The sequence below is a fragment of the Ceratotherium simum genome, chromosome X, assembly GCF_057802395.1.
Source record: "Ceratotherium simum simum isolate JZ-2026a chromosome X, ASM5780239v1, whole genome shotgun sequence".
In the NCBI taxonomy this organism is placed as follows: Eukaryota; Metazoa; Chordata; class Mammalia; order Perissodactyla; family Rhinocerotidae; genus Ceratotherium; species Ceratotherium simum.
Window position 1 is genome coordinate 24,512,292 of NC_141940.1, and position 19,465 is coordinate 24,531,756.

General features: G+C 35.2%; 1 long non-coding RNA gene across 5 annotated transcripts in view; it reads right to left on the reverse strand.

Annotated features, from left to right (window-relative positions):
- Window positions 1–19,465, reverse strand: part of LOC147911780 (uncharacterized) — a 243,870-nt gene that overhangs the window by 198,626 nt on the left and 25,779 nt on the right. For 4 of the 5 annotated variants that reach the window (XR_015550562.1, XR_015550566.1, XR_015550565.1 and 1 more), the window contains exons 2-3: window positions 11,229–11,391; window positions 3,142–3,235 (exon numbers count right to left, since the gene is read on the reverse strand). This is a non-coding gene — a long non-coding RNA (uncharacterized LOC147911780). The remainder of the gene's footprint in view (window positions 1–3,141; window positions 3,236–11,228; window positions 11,392–19,465) is intronic. The other variant, XR_015550563.1, reaches the window with a different exon arrangement.

Below are 19,465 nucleotides of genomic sequence, written 5' to 3' on the forward strand. Positions count from 1 at the left end.
TGGATAAGAAGGATAAAAAAGCGTGCCCTTTTTGGTGCACCTTGTCCTGAGCAATGTGTAGTTTAATTGTGACCCTTTTCTACTATTCACAATAATGTGATAAAATTATTAATTTCTTGAAGGACTCAGAGTTTGTTGACACCAGGACAATAGGGATAATATATACATAAGATGTTGGTAAAGGAAAAAAACTGGAAAGGGAGATTTGATTGATATTGGTTTATATAAGTAAAGATAGATGATGGAACTTACCTCAGGCATTAGTGGATTGGGAGAAAAACTTGTAAAAGTAGAATCCAGAGAAGCAGCTAATTCAAGATTCCAATTAGGAAATTGGAACAAGCTATTCTGAATGTGTGACACATTAGAGGTAGAAGCGTCAGCTCTATATATTATGCAAAACTAGATTCCAACATGCAGCTAAGGACCTAGAATTTATCTATCTACATATCTCTTGCATCCCGAAATTCGTAATTTTCTAAATAGCTGATTAAGCTAGGATGATGTCCTACTATGGAAGACCTCACACACACACACACACACACACACACATTCCTACACGTAGGTAGGGATAGTCTGCAGTCCCAGAGTCACAGCCTAATTCCTTCTGATTCACCTGGGTGGAGGTAGCAGAAATGATGAAAGCCAAGCAGAACCTCTCCCTGAAGCAGTGATTATTTTGCAGTTAGGAAATGGAATAGAAGCGTGTTCTAATATTCTTACTTAGGGACCCATAATATGAGCACACACCATTACCAGGATCCATTTTCTTGACTTTATAGGAATATATAGTCCATGTTATTAAGTTATTGTCTCCTTTATCAGATTTCTAAAATGAGATGACTCAGATGTTATGGGCATAACAACCTATACGACAACATGGGCCATCATTTGTGTTGTTCTTTTCTTCACAATAGGGACATATTATCAGCTGTGTTAACATTTAACCTCCAACTTCTAAAACATTATTGAATAGCGCATCCCCTTTCACAGAAAATGTGATTTCAAACATCCAACTGTGGATGTTGCTGTGATTCACTTATTTTCACAGAAACTACCCTAAGCCTATCTCCAAATATATTATATACTATTCACTACGTCAATAATTTGCTTTAACATCAATGTTTTCGTACTTATCAGTGTTGCACTTAGTGGAGAGAAGTGCTTCATATATTCAACTATTTGATGATTTCTGATGTTACTCAATATCAGGTGGAAAATAGTGCACTAAACAAATAGGAACTTTACTAATAGCAATGTGCTATTCATACGTGAACACTTTCCACACATACACATAATTCATGTGTGATTAATGAGTGTGTGTCCCTTAGTCCTCTAGCCTCTACATTCACTAAGCTGTGACAGCAGCTTAGTCACAATACTACTACCTATGCCTCCAAATTCCACCCAGAGTTTCTCAGTGGCTGTATCCCTTCCTTAGGCTGTCACCTTTTCAGTTTTCTTTCTCTCTCTCTCACAAGACTGGTTTCCTTCACTTTCATCTCTGCATGAACTCAAAATCTCTGTTACTCTCTTAGGTAGCATTATAAAGTTGGATGTTTTAGTGCTCTTGGTTCTAACTGTTTCAACCAAAAAGGTTCCTCAAAGTACACTGTGGGGTTTTTTCCACAAAAAAAAAAAAAAGGTAATATTCACCATTGAGGAGATGTTGATTTTCCCCTAGAAAGCAGCAGCAAAGCAGACATTCTGTTGTCTAAATAGCACTTTTCCCATCTGGCTACACATAAAGGAAGCCTTTATGGCCCAGAAATTCGCAGGTGTATGTATGATATCCCCATCTCTGTGAGTGCTATATGTCAGACCATCTAGTTAGCTTGCAATATCTTAAGGAGTTTCACTCTCAGTATTCAATCTCTCTAATTCCTATGAACATCAATATTCTCAACTCCAGTTGCTCACAAAAAGGTCCGTCTTTTCTCCCTGCTGCCCCTAATCATCTACCTCCCATTCACACCACTTCTAACAATTGCTTTCCACCTTTCTCCCCCACGAACTACTTGGCTGAGTGGTGATTTTAAATATGATATTATTATGAAGAAAAAGTCCATAAAAAAAGACCAAAGGATGATATCTGTAACTTTTAAATGCTTCAAATGTTGTACATAATGAAAAGACAATACACATTAAAATCTCCAAAAAGGAAAAAGAGAAATCTAAACAAATCAAGTTACACCTCACTTTACTTAATGATTATGTTCCTGAATCATTACATGTAAATTTAATTTCTGTAAATTAAATCATGTGTGGCAACTCTTAAGAAGAAAGAATCACTTAAATGGGACTCTGCAATAAATTCTTTTATAAAGTGAACTTTTATGCAAGTATTGATATGTTTCTATCTGAATATTATAAATTTAGTTATACTTGATTAATATAATACTCTTTTGGGAAATTAATGGGGGATGCCTAAAAATAGGCTTCTTTTGTGAAGAAGGAATATGCTTTGTCATAATTTCTTTCTTTACTTTGTAATGTACATGAAACTTACTTGAATTCCTTCTGTTTCCACAAATAAGAGAGAGAAGAGGGTGAAAAATTCTCCTATAAAGATTTCTTTGTTGACTCCCTAGCATATATTTGATTAGTTTAGAGATGGAGGTAAAGTCAGGAAGAAACTTGATTTACATTTTATTAATGTATAATACATAGACAATACAATGTGTGGATCTTAAGTATCCACATTGATATTTTCACAATTATAGTCACCAATGTCATGGATATATCTTACTTTGAAACCTCCAGAAACAACAGACCTCCTTAAAATGTGTTATTTTACCCTTTTGATTATCATCAAGGGGAAGTAGCAATTGTGGTTAAGCCAAAGGTTTGAATCCTGATCTTGAGTTATATGATCTTAAACAAGTTAACTATTTTTTGTATCTGTTTCCTTAGATATCACATAGGGTTAATGCAAAAATTAAATAAGCTAATGTATGTAAAGGACTTCACTCAATGCCTGAGACATAAATGGCTCATAGCTATTTGCTATTAATGCTCTTTTTATATGTTAAAACTCAAATATAAATGCTAAATTAGAGAGGTTCAATATTATAGACAAAGATGTTTTGTGTTGACAAATAGTCAAATACACATTCATTGAGTAATAATATGTGTACTTACTTTGAAACTACTACATATCATGACTTATGCTAAAATTCAGCCACCCTGGCAGTTGACGCTGAGATAATGACAAACTTTCAGCAATTCAGCTTCCCTAAAATGGTAATGGACAGAAAAGATTGAAATGAATAAACTATTCTGTACTGTATGTACATTATTGTATATACAATGTATATACATTAGGTACATGTATATACAAAAATAATTTCTTGTGTCACGATGAAGCACAGTTTGGAGCAGTTAAGATTCACTGTTAAATTGGAATGCCAAGACTTGGAATACTTGAGCAACTGTGGCTTGGCAGACTTGACTTGCATAACGTTACTTCCCCAACCAAACACATAAGGCTTCAGACTCCCTGAATGTAGGATTCTGAAATACCAGATAAGTTTCACTGATTCTCTATAAAAAATTGACATTATATTATTGTTTATAAAATAATTCAACTACAGTGAAATGGGGGAAATAGATTAAAGAAAAAATTAGTGTAATTCCACTATCAAATCCACTCCATTTAATCTTTGTAAAATTTAATAATGATGTTTGTAGTTCCAAACTGAAAATTTTGAGTTATTGTTTTCTTTCAACTTAAAGTATTATATCTGAGACCCTACCACTGCAAACACTGTTTTCACCAACTGTATGGTATGAATTTTAGTGGACTTTATCACAGACATTCAAATCAAAAGCTGTCAAGAGAGATAAAAGGGTGTAGATCTGGGTTCTAAGAGACTTTAATTAGATTCAAAGGTCAGCAATAGTGGCCAAAGGTCAACGTATCTAAATGAAGCATAAACTTCTCTGAGAGAATATACTAACATTTCATGTAAGGTACTTGTAAAACTGATCATGGCACCTGTTCCCAAGAGTTAACTGTTTTCTATGATGTAACTTTAACATGGTAATCTCTGGATAATTTGCTTTTCAAGTGCAGTGTCTGCTTACTTTTACAAATGGTTGAGTTTAACTTGTAGATCATTCGATTATGCCAAATAACGCTTTCTCTCAAAATATCTTGAGTTCACCATTGAATTTGTTTTCTTTCTGATATATAGTTAAATATTGATGGGATTTTTTAAAGACAAATGTTTCAGGTCTTATAAATAACTCTTTTTTACACATTAATTAGTATACTCCTAGAGATGCTCAATTATAATTGCTGTTAATAATTCTGAAATTTAAATTAAGATTCTACACTGTTAGTGAGCAAACTCATTAAAGACATGAAAGGATGACAAGATGAAAAAGGATTTACATTTGTAGAATCTCCTGTAAAATTATTAGAAGTGACAGGTTCCATTTTTTTAATGCTGGAATCAAGGTTGCATGTCTAAACCATAGTGACACCATGGTTGGATTTTGCATAGCTTAGAACTAATAGGAAATTAATAGAGTGTAATATAGCCCTATTGAATTTGGTATAACGGTGCTACTTTGATGCGTAAGAACAGAAGGCATAATTTCAATCTTTGTTTACTGTCTTGGACAGCCAACCTCAGTAGCATATAAGTATGGTCAGGATTAAAAATGTGATGGATTGTACCACAGCACCTTCTTGACAGCTTTTCTGTTCAAATACAAATTTCTGTCACAGCCCCAGAAAGTTTAAAAGAGAATTCGGAGATGAAATATCATAGCTGCAACAAGCTCAGTGTGAAGCTATTATGTTTTGAAAGGAAAAATAATTACAAATTGTACATCTCCTAGGCACATATCTGTATTAATAATGCATGGTAATAAATACACTGGAGTATACTAATGAAATGTTATTGAACATTAAAGTTTTGGAAACCATAGGGTTACGAATCTGTCAAGAAAATGTCAATGCATATGTCTAGTTTCAGATTTCTGTACCTGTTTTAGGCAAATAAATATTTGGGAGAGCTGTGAAAAACCATGATTTATTCTGCCTTTCACAATGTCTCTTCAGTAATTTTTTAAAAGAAATTTGAGGTATTTCCAAGCTGTTTATAATCTAAATGATTGATACATCAACCCCTCATAAAAAATTTATGTTCATCTACCAAAATCATTTTGAACTGCACAAAAGATTATCTTTACTTCTTTCTAGGAAGGTGGTTTTCATGATAGTATTATGGCATTGTTCTTTCAAATTTTTTTCTAAAAAAAATTGAAGGGATCCCCCTGAAAATAAAAATTAAATAATCTTCAACCTCAAATTTCACATTTATTTCATAATAGAAATGCATTCTGCAACATCTTCCAATTTTTTTCTATAATGATCTATGTCTTCCCCTATTGTTTCTTCAAGTAAATTTGTTTTTGTGGCAATAAATCAAAAGATTAGTGTTAGGAGTTTTCAGCACCCTAGAATATTAAGTTCTGCTCTATCTTAAAGAAGAAAAGGAACTGAGTTCAACTGAAATGAGCATAAAATCATTTATATAATTCTTGTTTCATGAACCAAGAATAACTTGCCACTCTTCTTGACAAATTGTCTTTGAGTCTGGGAACGAAGTATTGCACAAAGACATTGCATTTTGAGTCAGACCATTGATTTATCAAGCACTGTATTCTATTTTTGATAATTTCCGTGATGAACATTATCACTATAATGAAATAGTTGTCCCCTATGTTGGAGTTATCACATAATTTAATCATTCAATTAATATTGAATGCTTACTGGGGTTATACGGAAATATAAGTCAGGGTATCCTACAGTGGCCTAAAATTTTCCCATAGAGATCTTGCCCACAAAGATAATAGATACTTTTAGACTGAAAGAAAATCAGAAGAGAATTTCAAGATTAAATAATAGGAAATTGTTTTTCTTATATTTTCATACAACAAATATTGAGAATGCACTATGTGTCATTCATTGTGCTCGTTTCTAGGGATACTCCAGCATATATTTATTGAACATCTATATTATACATGGTACTATGCTAAGGTCTTGAATATGAATATGGCATAGACTCTTCTGTGAAAAAGCATAGAGAGAATAGGAAAAGTATATAGAATGTACCTATAGCTGTAGTCCAATATGTAATATGATAAGTGTTAAGAAAGATGTCTTAAAAAGTGCTGTGGGAGTTTAAAAGTGGGAAAGATTACCAAGAGAGCTTTCATAGAAGACATGAGCCTAGAAGTAGTTCTAGAATGTGGACAGGTGTGCCTCATCCAGGGGAAGGTCATTCCATTTAGATGTACAACATGACTTAAGTCACAGAGGCAAGCAAATTCTCAGCATGTTCATGGTGCAATGAGTATTCAAAGTCCTTCAAGAGTAGAAGTGAAGGAAACAGATATGGAAATGCTTATGGGAAAAGTAGGTTGAGAGCATTTTATGGAATTTTTCTGAGTGTAATGCTGGTAAGTTTATATATACTAATAGGAATTGGAGAATCATTAATGTTTTCTGAATATTTTGTTTATCTCTGCTGCCTTTGATAATGATACAAATTCCTCTTGAAACTCTTTCCTCACCATTATGTCCTGGTTTTCTTCCTACCTCTCTGGCTATTCTTTCTTAGTCTTCTCAAAGTCTTAAATGTTGTTTTTTTCTTCATATTCTTCCTGGAGAGTCTCACCTACTCTTTCATCTACAAGTACCACCACTATCTTTAGGATTTTACGGTATTTATCTCCAAACCAATGTTTTCCTGAGTTGTATATCTGAAAATTCCATAGGCAGTTTACTTGTCTGTCTTCCTTACTATACTATGAACCCTTTGAGTCTTATACATTGTTTTATCCCCAGTGCCTAGGGCCTAGAACATGGTAGATGTTCAAGACATAATTTTGAAGGCGCAAATGAATGGTAGCATTGTGACCATAATTGTACTTTGGGAAACTGAATCTTGCAGTAGTTTGTAGGACGTGTCAGTGTAGGCTTGAGGAATGAGTTGGACATTCCTACTTTTGTGTTTCATTGTCCATATTACTTGCTCTTTACTTAGACCTACACAGAAATAGAACCCTATTAATTTGCATACTCTTGCAGAAACACAGACTACATTCGCTTACATAAGCACACATTTGTGATGCTCTTTTTTTTTTCTACAATTCCTCTTATGGATACCTTGAGGAAACCGTGCAATTTATAGGCCCCTGTGTAATTTCCACTTCTCTCTGTTTCCCGTACCCAAGAAAAGCTTATCTGCCATGTCTGTGTGTTACTTCATGTTCACATGGCAACTATCACAGTCACAAGTCTTCTGTCTAAGAGGTAAACAGATTCTTTTAAAAGTTAAGCTCTATGTTATGAACTCAGGTTAAATGATAAATATAGAGGTACATTGTCTGATTCACAGAATCATAAAGGTTCTGTGAAGTTTTACTTTGGATTGTTTTAGATTTTCCTTTCCTGATGCTTGCTGGTTCCAAACTTATTTTACTGAAAAATAAATTTCTATTGTTTACAAGTAAACAATCAAGAATGTTATTTTGTGACTGATATCTTGAAAATAGAGATAATTTATTCATTCTATAAATATCTGTTACACATTTACTAAGTATAAGACACTGTGCCATGCCCACATTATGAGGCTTAAAGAACTCTCTTAATATAGTATACATAGGTCAAGATGCTGTTTCAAGCTCTAATTCAACCATTCTTTTCTTTGCCCCAATGCCAAAAGATGAATAATCTTGGTATATTTAGCATCATTTTAATCAATACTATTGTAATTAAACAAGTATTTGAACACCTAGAAAGTGCAACACTTTGTAATAGACATAGTGAGGAAAGAACAAAGGTGACAAAACCTATTTCCCATGCTTTAAGAGCTTAAAACCAAGTTCATTTTAAATTTATTGAGCTTTTACTATGTTTCACAGACTGTATTTACATATATTACCAAAACCCACGTGAATTAGTTACTATTTTTATTTGTACTTTATAGATGACGAAACTCAGGCAGAGAGGTTTCTCATCTAAAGTCTCACAGCTAGTGTGGAGGAGCTAGGATTTTCATTCAGGTCTTTCTGATTCCAAAGACAGTGTTCTTAATGAATAATACTACGTTACATTTCCTGGCATGAGAAAAAAGATGCGTGCACAAGTAACTACAGTTCAGGAGAGACTGTGGAATATCAATAATAGAGATTTCAGCAAAGTACTGTGGAAACACAGCAAAGGGATCTGGGAAGATTTCATGGGGGAAGCCTTCATTTAAATTAAGTCTATAATAATAGTAATAGCTACCACTTTTGAGCAAGTTCAGTTTGCCAGATACTTGCAAGGTTCTTAATACATACCACTTATATCCTCACAATAATGCTAACAAGTTATTTTACATTTGAGGAAACAAGGCTCACAGTGATCAAAAACTTGCCCACTGTCATACACCTAAAAGTGACAGATCTAGCATTAAAAAAAGGCTGCAAGGATCACACTCCACTCTTCTCCAACCCCTTCATTCTTACTTTCCTACACTGCTACTCATAAATATGGTTTTGACTTATTTAGGCAGTGGTCATGGGGAAAGACATGAAATCAGGGAAATTTAAGGCTAACTTGAGGAATGAGTAGTCACTTTTAGCTAAAGTATAAAGTTACATTGTGTGGGAGGGTAGAAGAGTAGTGGGAGATACAGCTAAAAGCTCGCTAGGTTAGATTGTGGCAAGCTTGAAACATCCAAGTTAGAACTTTGCTAGGCAAGATACATCTATAGCAGAGTATTAAATAAGTTGGTGTAGGGATAGGCTGGTAGGGAAATTGGTAAATATTCTCCTGTAATAATTCAGGCGAGGGATAAAGAGTGCCAGAATTAGGTGACGAAAGGGGGAATTGCAGTAAAGAGAACAATATTACAGATATCATGAAGAAAGCATTGACAGGATTCATCCCCAATATCATCTTCCTTAACTCCTCTTTTCTAAGATTATGTACTTCCAGTAAGTAAATTTTCTCATAAAAACATGTTTCAGTGGAACACATCTTCTACACTAAATATTCATGTTTTTGTCCAATAATGAGTTTATTTTTGTTGAGTTTTAGAATGTTTAAGGCTGCAGATCCACGTAGATTGCTTCTACGTGGATGCACTGTCACCTTAATAATATGTATTTAAATTCAAATATATCTTTAAAATATTAGCTAAAATGTTAAAAACAACATAACAATTAAATGGATGATTTAGCACAAATTCATTCTTTCTTTCATCACAAGGAAGTACTATATCTACCATGTTTCTAAATTTTTTTAACTGATTTCATGTATTCTCAGCTAGCTCCTCATTTTTTTTCTCAGATTCCTCAGAAGAGTTATACATTCATGTCATCTTTTTCCTCCAGTTCATGGTTGAGTTCCTTGAAGAGATTTTTATCCCTATCAATACACTAAAGCTATTCTTTTCAAAGTCAACACCACCCTCCAAACTGCCAAAAACTTTGGTCAACTTGTAGTCTTTATTTTCCTAGATCTATTAGTAATATTTGACACTGATAATTAGTAATAGTTGATCACTCATCCACTTTCTTCATTTGGGTTCCAGGGCACAACATTCTCCTTGTTTTTCTCTTGTCTCACTGCCTGCTTCTTCTCAGTATCATTTGCTTGATTCTCTTCCTCTTCTCAACCTCTAAATAATGGAGTTCTCTGGGAGTCAATCATTATGTGTCTTCTTGCCTTCTCTACTTAGCCTCAATTCCTTGATGGTCTCATACAGTCTTAATCTTTTAAATGTCATTTGTATTCTGAAAATTTATATAAGTAGCCATAAGCAGTCTATTCAACTCCAGGCTCTTACATCCAGTTACTGCTTCAATATCTAATAGGTATCTCAACCTTACATGACAAAAAACTGAACTGCTGATTTCCACTTCCCTATTCTGAACTTGTTAGTCCTGCAATATTCCACATGAAAATAAATGCACTCAGTTGTTTAGGCTAAATCTTAGATGTCATCCTTGGCTCCTCTCTTTTTCTCACATCTTTCCCATCCAATTCCCAACAGTTCTATCTTCAAACTGTATCTGAAATTTAAAAACTTCTTACCACTTGCACTACTACCATTCTGGTTAAAGCCACCATCTTTTCCTTGAATCACTGTAATAGCCTCCTAATGGCTCTCCCTGCTTCTGCTCTCTCTCCATTATAGTCTTTTTTCTACATAGCATTCAGAGCTATCCTTTTAAACCTACGTTGCAACGGGCCGATCCTCTGCTCAAGACACTCCAATGAATTTGTGGTAGCTTTAAAAAAACACTGCAAAACCTTTGACAGTTCTCCCATCAAGTGGTGAGATATATTTCCTCTCACCTTGAGTTGGTTTGTCTCATTTGACCAGTAGAGTACAGCAGAATGATGCAATGTGACTTCCAAAGGTAGGTCATGAAAGGTTATACAGCTTTCACCTTATTCACTGGATACTCTCTCATAGCTCTGAGCTGTCATGTGAAAAATCCAACTGCCCTAAGTTTTCTGTGCTATGGTTGACAGTCCTAGCTCAGCCTAGCCTTCCACCCATCCCCATCAAGGTGCCAAACATGTGAGAGAAACATTCACGGAACCTCTACATCAGTCCATCTGCCAACTGAATGCTAACAAGTGACATTCATCAATGACACCTGGACCAGAAAAATCACCCAGCCAAGCCTTGCTTGAGTTCCTGACCCACAAAATCATAAAATATAATTCAATGGTTGATATTTTAAATCACTAAGTTTGAAGATTGATTGTAATGCAGATAAATGGAATAGGCTTATCTTATTCAAATTAAAAGTCAAACTCTTTTCAAATTTAACATGATAAAAACTAAACTTCATTATCGACATTACTAAGCCTTCCCCCACTAGGCTTCCCTAACTCTGTTAATGGCAACTCCATTCTTTAAGTCTCTTAGTCCAAAAACTAGGAGTTATTCTTGATTCTTTTTTTCCCTCTCATATTCCACATATGATTTCACAGCAAATCTTTTTGGTTCTACCTTCATATAATGTTTAGAATATAATCATTTTTCACCATTTCTACCACTACTACTCTGGTCCAAACCAGTCATCTATCATCCATATTACTGCAACAGCCTCTCAACTCAACAGTACCCTTTATTCTTTTAGTACAGCTTTGAAACATTAGTATTTATTTTGAAAAATTAATTTCCAACTGTAATCTACATCCTTACCTCAGGAAACATTGGAATTGTCTTTCTCTTCAGTTGTCCTTCACTCCTCTTCCTCAAACATTTGCAGAGCTGGCAGTATGTAGGACATGCCCAGCTCTGAGACTGGTCTATGCCCGGGCATCTCTAGATAACACAAAGGACTCTTTTGTTTTCCTCTGTTTATCTGCAAAGATGAGCAACTACATTCAGTTTCCAAGGCACTGCTTTAGACTTGAACAAGAACAAATAATTGGATGAGGGTGGTAGTATAGGAAATCTATTAGAATCTCCTGGTGAGCCTTTTCAAACTGTACACATGCATACACATACACACCTTCACTCACTTAAAGAATGGTAACTCTGAGCTGTACCCCTTTCCACAATTTTGGCCTCTTTATAGACTAGAATTAACATTGTAGTGTATATAGAAAATTGAAATCTATATAGATTGCCTCGTCTGAATAATCCAGCACAATTTCTTAGCTGAAATAAAATTTTGCAAAGGGAGGCAATACCAGGTAAATGATACAGATTGAGTACCTGGATAAATTAGCAGAAAAACATGAAATACCCATGACTACTGGAGAGGATGGCACCATTGTTCTCTCATGATCATATTGGACACCACTGTAATTTAGTATCCTTCTATTTTCATTTTGCTTGGATTGTTTTAGAACATATACAAAAAGAACAAACATCACATACACATACACACTAAATCTGTTATCATTTACCTCACGTAACTCAGATGCAGTTGAAAATATTTCACTCTAGTATTTCATAAGGAAACAAAACCAAAATTTAACTTCAGGTAGACATGACATAACAATTTTAAGTCCCAAATAAGATTTTTATTGTACTTTTTTTTGTTTTGCTTATTTATGAACATAAATTTGGATAGGAGAAAGTCAGGTTGAAGACAAGGATCTGGGAAAGGGGAACAAATGATTTAAAAAATGATTATTGGCATCTGATGATCCTCTGCAATGAACTAAAGACAAAATTAGTATTTTTCTTCCCTGAGCTAATTGAGACTACATTTTAAAAGTCACACTCAGTGTAATGAAGAATGAGGTCAAGTTGTGCTATGTCTGGGTGACATACAATACAATAGAATGTCTAGACTGTAGGGTCCTTAGGTCTCCGTGGAACTTTGGAAGATTCATTTAACACGAATAATTTCTAATTACTTTTTGCATTAGGAACAGCTGTACTTTCACATTTCCAAATGATCTCTGTCCTCAAATAGAAATTTTTTCATCCTTTTGAATATGCTGTGCCCTCTCTCCTTATGTGTTTCTTGCACTATGAACTTTTTCTGCCAACATGATGTATTTTAAAAGTAAATAATTTACAGGGAGTTGAGGAGGAGGAAGAACGGAGGGTTAACTGCTACAAAAACCTATGCTCTTGAGGTCTGTTATCTGTGAACCTTTTAGATAGAATTATAGCCTTATATTCACTGAGTGACCTAAAAAGAATCAGGTGACTATTAAAGGGCTTTTTATTCAGATTTGTAGCTATGAAGTTAAATTAAATTATATATGAAAAATAACGGAGAAATGTAAGTTTAATTAGATGCCTTCACTGAACATCAAAACATACCCTAACTAGGCCAGTTCAGATCATCTTCTTAAGAAAATTGATATTTGTCATCACTCTATTGGTTTTAGTTTCCAAAGCTCCTGAAGCTGTTATTTTATCGCACTAGCTACTAAGACTACACTTCAGGGGAGTTTGTAATCAGAACCTCTAGATTACACATAAACTTGATGACCTGAATCAAAGATTATAGCATGATTCTTTTTTTGACTGTATTTTTTTTCCAAATAAAAGTAATTATTAGTGAATACAGCTACTTATAAACATTAAAGAGCATGATGGATCAAATTACATACAGCTTGGAGTAAGATTTAATGAATGCACAGCTAAATTAAAACTTGGACAATTAAAACTGGCAAGTTGTTTTTGAAAACCCCCTATGTGTTAATATGATCATTGCTTGATCTGTCTGATTATTATTATATTGTCTGGTTTTAGTAGAGTGCACAATTTATGATTTGTTTAATTATGATTTATTGAATTCCTATTATGTGTCATACACTGTACTAGGAATTAGGGATGCAAAGTTGATGAAGTCATGTGTCATAACCTTAAAGTTCTCAAAATATCAACTCAGTAAAAAAAGCTAAATGTTTAATTATTGGGGGGAACACAACAAGCTCTTAACTGGAACACACTTAGATATGGATAGAATAGCTCTGTAAGGATTCATAAGAAACTAGTAAAGAAGTGGTCCCTGGGATGGAAAACTAAGTAGCTGGGGAAAGGGCAGTGAGAGAGACTCACTTTTCACTGTATGTTTTTTATGTTTTTAGAATCTTGTATGAACTACATTTAGTATGTATTCAAATATAAAATAATTATAAAAATATTTTTAAATGTATCTGCTTGCCATACTACCCCTGTCTGAGCCCATCAAAATGGGCCTGTCAAAGTGGCAGGCAACTTTTGAGGTTTAGGTGACTGAGCAACATCCAGGTAAAGAGGGCATTAGGAAGGTGGATACATAGGTCTGGAACCCAGGAGGAAAAGTTCTGGGCTAAAGACGCAGAATTAGACAAATGAAGCCATGCAAGTAGATAAGATAACTCAAAGTGAGATAAGGTGTGGCCCTACCAAAGAATGCTATATGGAAAGAAATAGGAGCCAGGGAAGAAAATGAGAATGAGTATGATGGATATAAATCCCCACAGAATTAAGATGAAAACCAGGAGAGTGTGGTGAGAGAGCAATGCAAAACAGGAATGGACAATACTCAAATGCTGATAAGAGATCAAGAAAGAACTGTGTTTATTACATGTAATAACATGTAACAACAAAGAGGTTGGAGGATATTTACTACAGTAGTTTCAATGATCTTCTTAGAGAGACAGGCAGATTGGAATGGGTGGAAAAATGTGAGTGTAGCAAGTAGGAAAATCTCTTTCAAAAGTTTAGCTATATAAAGGAGAAAGATTAGCAACTGGAAAAGAAGTTGGGGCTATTTTTTTTTAACGAGACAAATTTGAGCATATCAAAAGTCAGTAGAGAAGGATGCTTTAGAAATAAATTTATTGAAGATAATGAAGAAGGTGATGATAAACTAAGAAAAAGTTATCTGAAGAAACAGAAGGGAATGATACCCAGTTTATACTTGAAGAAGATAGCCTTACACAAGAAGAAAGATTCCTCTTCCAATCTAACAGAAGAAAATATATATGTGGATGCAGAGAAATCTGTAGGTTTTTTGGCAGAAAGGATGTAAGGTCATCTGTTCAGAAGGGGATGGAGGAGGGAGGAGGAGGGGAGAAGTTTGAAGAGATTCAAGAAGGTTTAAATCACTGCTATGCTGGACAAGAAAGAACTGACTAGAGATGCATAGAGGAAGGCCCTGAAGAACCAGCTGAGATTGAAGACCATGTATTTATGTGGCTTCAGATTGCATGAATATGTGATATTCTCCAGCAGTGATCAAGTGGTCAACAAAACAAATTCAAGGGATAAAAAGATAATTGGATTGATACTTGACAGACAGATATGATGAAAGGGCAATAAAATAAGGGAGTTGAAAAAAGCCTCTGTGTGTGTGTTGCAGATCACCTATTGGATATTTCCATGGGCATCTCAAACACAACATGACTAAATCTAAACCCATCATCTACCAAATTCTTTTTTTTTTTGTGAGGAAGATCAACCCTGAGCTAACATCCATGCCAATCCTCCTCTTTTTGCTGAGGAAGACCAGCTCTGAGCTAACATCTATTGCCAGTCCTCCTCCTTTTTTTCCCCAAAGCCCTAGTAGATAGTTGTATGTCATAGTTGCACATCCTTCTAGTTGGTGTATGTGGGAGGCGGCCTCATCATGGCCAGAGAAGCGGTGCGTCGGTGGTGCCTGGGATCCAAACCCGGGCCGTCAGTGGCGGAGCGCACACACTTAACCGCCAAGCCACAGGGCCGGCCCTCATCTACCAAATTCTTGCTCCTCGTCTTATATCTTTATGTCTTCATAATAGATCAAGTTGCTTAAGTAAGAACCTTGTAGCCAATTTACAATCTTGCTCCATTTTCCACATTTGCAATGTTTTTCCATGTTTTGCACTTTTATATCAGTTAACCTTCTGCTTTGAACTTCTTTCCCCATTTCTCTGTTGTTAAACTCCTCTTCATATTTCAAGGCTCCAATCAAGTATCACTTCCTCTATGAAGACTTCTTCATCTCCCCTTTCTACCAGAGTTTGTCACTTCATCTTCTTGCACCCCAGTGTGCATTATAAAACTTCCATTATAACTCTTACCATATTGTTCTGTTTATGTTTTTTATTTATTTATTTATTTATTTATTTATTTATTTATTTATTTATTTATTTTTGATGAGGAAGATTAGCCTTGGGCTAACATCCATGCCCGTCTTCCTCTACTTTATATGTGGGACACCTGCCACAGCATGGCTCGATGAGCAGTGCATAAGTCCGCGCCCGGGATCCGAGCCTGCAAACCTTGGGCTGTGGAAGTAGAGTGTGCGAACTTAACCACTAGGCCACCAGGCTGGCCCCTTTTGTTATTGTTTTTTAACATGACTCTCCTTCTTGATTGTAAGCTTGAAGAAAAGGGTCTGTGTGTTTTTCTTCCTTATATCTCAGGAGTACGTGGTGATTGATAAATTTTCTTGAATAAATGAATTTTAATAAATGAATGAAAAAATCAAATCTGAATAAGGTGCCAACTATAAAGGAAGGCATAATGAAGAAAACTGATGAAAAATAAACAAAAGAATTATAGTTTCTGTTTTACTTCAACTATTTGACATTTCAAATTTACTTTAAAGTAACAGAATTATTTGACATATTTAGATGAAATACAATAAAACTAAAGTGTATCAAATATAATTTGTAATTATCTAACATCTTGAGCAAAAAAATCAAAATTTCATCCAATACTTGTTAATAAAATCATTTCTGCTCATGAAAGCAATATAGACCCTTCTTGGAAAAATACAGGAAATATTGAAAAGCACACACACACACACACACACACCCCAAATATTAACATTTTAACATATCTATTTAGTGCTGCTAAATTGAAAGGAACATACGATGAACAAGAGAAATATTCTCTAAATTTCTAGGTCTGAAATTATAGAATCATCTATGATGCCATGACAGACATTTCCTTTGAAATATATTTCTAATCTGCCCCTTCATATCCTTTCCTGTCTCTGACACCAGAAGACCAAGCTCTTATGATTTATGCACGAGAAATCATCTTAACTCTCCTCCCAGACTTTTCTGTAATGCAGTCTTCAGGCTGCTGCCAGGCTAGTCACCATAACATAATGCCTTTATTATAGGATTTTTCTGAATGCCTCTTACAGTAGTTGTCATTCATTTAGGACTTATATGTAATACATTGTTTAACTTCTCATGAGTTCTACTTATTTTGTGGAACTTTCATTACCATGCCTACTTATTGCGACTTTATAATACCTGTTTTTGTGCAGCATATTAGACATTTAACATGTATCTTATGTGTTTATCTTTTTCTTCCGATGCTCCATGAGAGTAGAAATCTTATATTTTTCCTCTGTACATCACCAAAGCTTGGTTGTCCACATTAGGCGTGGATAAATGCTTAATTATGTCATTTCTCCAAACTTAGCTTCTTGAGATCAAGAACTATATTTTATATACAAACACCCCCCCATTCCTATCACACTCCTAGGCACATAATAGTTGCTTAGAACATCTTGATTTAATATTTGATAAGTATAAATGTAGCCAATATATTTCCTATACTTAAATTAAGAAAATACTTCTCTTGCATTAAAGGTCACATTACGAACTAGAGAATTATATCACAATAACAACAACAACAATAGTAGCCAACACTTCTACAATGCTTACCATCAGGCATTTTGTAAACACTTTGCACATGTAAACTCATAATTCTCACAGCAACTTTATAAGACTACAGAGATCACTACTTTTATATATATGGAATCAGATATAAAGAATTAAGTGACTTTCTTAAGGTAGCATAGGTACTGACTGGCAGGGCCTAAGTTCTAACACAGGCATTCTGACTCTAGGCCCTACGCTCTTAAACACTATCCTCCACTGCCTCAGATGTACATTTTCAGGTGAAGTGTGTCTGATACATGAATATTTTCTCTATTTTTATCATTTAAAAGGTTTTATATACATACATCATAAACAAGAAGCCAAATATCATGGATTTTAGATGATATATAAGGAACAAAAAGCAGTGAGTACTGATTCTCAAAGGAAATTTTTTTAAACATATAAAACTCTCCGACTTCTAAAATCATTGAAATGTAACAGAGTCCTCTTTATAATACCCAGCTGGATATTATAAATGCCATTACCATTATCAAGAAGGCAAAGTGCATGCAATGTTTCATATTTGGATTGATTAGAGCAATGCACGAGCCAAGTAAATAGAAAATTATATATAATGGAGATATGTTTTAACACTATTGCCTATTTGGGAAATGAGATGGTAATTTTTTAAGTTGGTAACATCTGTAATATTATATGAATCTGTCCAAAATTAAAAATGAAAACTATTTTTAATAAAATTAAATCTATAACTAAGTCCTCAAAAATTTCTCCAAGGTGGTGGGAAAATCAATCTCAGTCATTATTGGGAACACTTCCTCCTGCCTCCTGGGTTGTACCAGCATTCAGGTGCATAATGCTGGAAAAGGAGGAAAAAGGCTTCTAGAATTTAATTCATTATGAGCTCTACTATCTTCCTCATTGTCCAAGACCACGGACACCTTGACAACAAGGAATTATCTGCTTCCGTGCTTCACTATGTGCACCATTGCCTTGGGGTGCTATCGTGGAATATGTTTCTGGTCTATGCAGATTACGAGACCCATCAAATTTTGTACTATTTCCAATTTCCAGGAATCTCTTATCCCTCTTTTCCAGCCTATATCAGTCTGATTTCGCACCATAACAAACCAGCCCAAAACTTAGCAACTTAAAAAACAACAGCCATTTTATTAGCTCCAGATTCTGTGAGTCAACTCGTCGATTTTATTGTCTAGGATGGCTTTTCTTATTTCTGCTGAGCTCTATCACCTATCTGCCATCAGCTAGTTGGTCAGCTAATTACTCTTTGATCTAGAATGACCTCACTCACCCATATGCTAGTTGACAGGCTGTTGACCAGAGTACACCATATTTTTTTCAATGCACTTTCTTCATCCTCCAGTAGTCCAGTTCAGGCTTCTTCACGTGGAAGTCTCAGGATTCTAAGTGCATCAAGAAAGCCAGCCCTGATGCAACCGTGCTTTTCAACTTTCTGCTTATGTCATGGTTGCTAAACGCTCTATTGACTCATAGAAAGCATATGGCCATCCCACTTTCAACGGGTTGGGAAATAGCTCCACCACTTAACTTAAGGAGCTGCAACTTTTGTAGTTATTACTGCAATCTACCACAGAGTCATCAATGGCAGTCCTTGTCTCTTCACTAGTGAAAATGCGTAAGGAAAATATACTTTAAACCTTTAAACAGATGACACCAATACAGGGCTAACTGTCTCATTGGCTCCCAATAAAGGGCAACTCTCATAACTCCCTGGAAGGGGCAACGTGCCAGCATTTCTGATCCTGTAAAATTCCAAGTTGAAGATGCTAACTTCCTGGTGGGTGCAGCTGAGAGGTCAGGACACCCAGCCTTTACCATAGGACAGAGTCTCTACTCCATGTGTGACATGCTGAGAATACTGGGGTCCCAATCTCCCTTGATCCATCACACTTGTAAAGCAGAGGTTCCTTGCCAGAAGTAAGCCAAAAAGACCAGCAGCTACCACCCAGCCCAGTACCCAGAGTAGTGGCTCAGAGATTTTGCTCAGGGGGAGAGGTATTCCATAAGAAAAGAGCACTCTAAAGCTCTATCCAGATGAGAAATTCAAATCTAACCTAAAGGCACTCTCAAAAATAATAGCTTCTCTTGATTAAGAGAAATAAGCTAAATCTTAGGCCAGCTAGTTCACCAGAAAGAACCAGGGAAAGCAACAGCCAAGAAGAGCCCACTTGGATGAGAAAAAAACCCCAAAGACTGGCCTCAAAATCTACCCTTGTATAAATTTAATTGTATCAGATTGCTGAGCAACTTATTTCCTGGGGCATTGGCAAATACAATAGAGAAATCAGATAGTAATTAGTGGAGCCTAGTAGGTGGTGT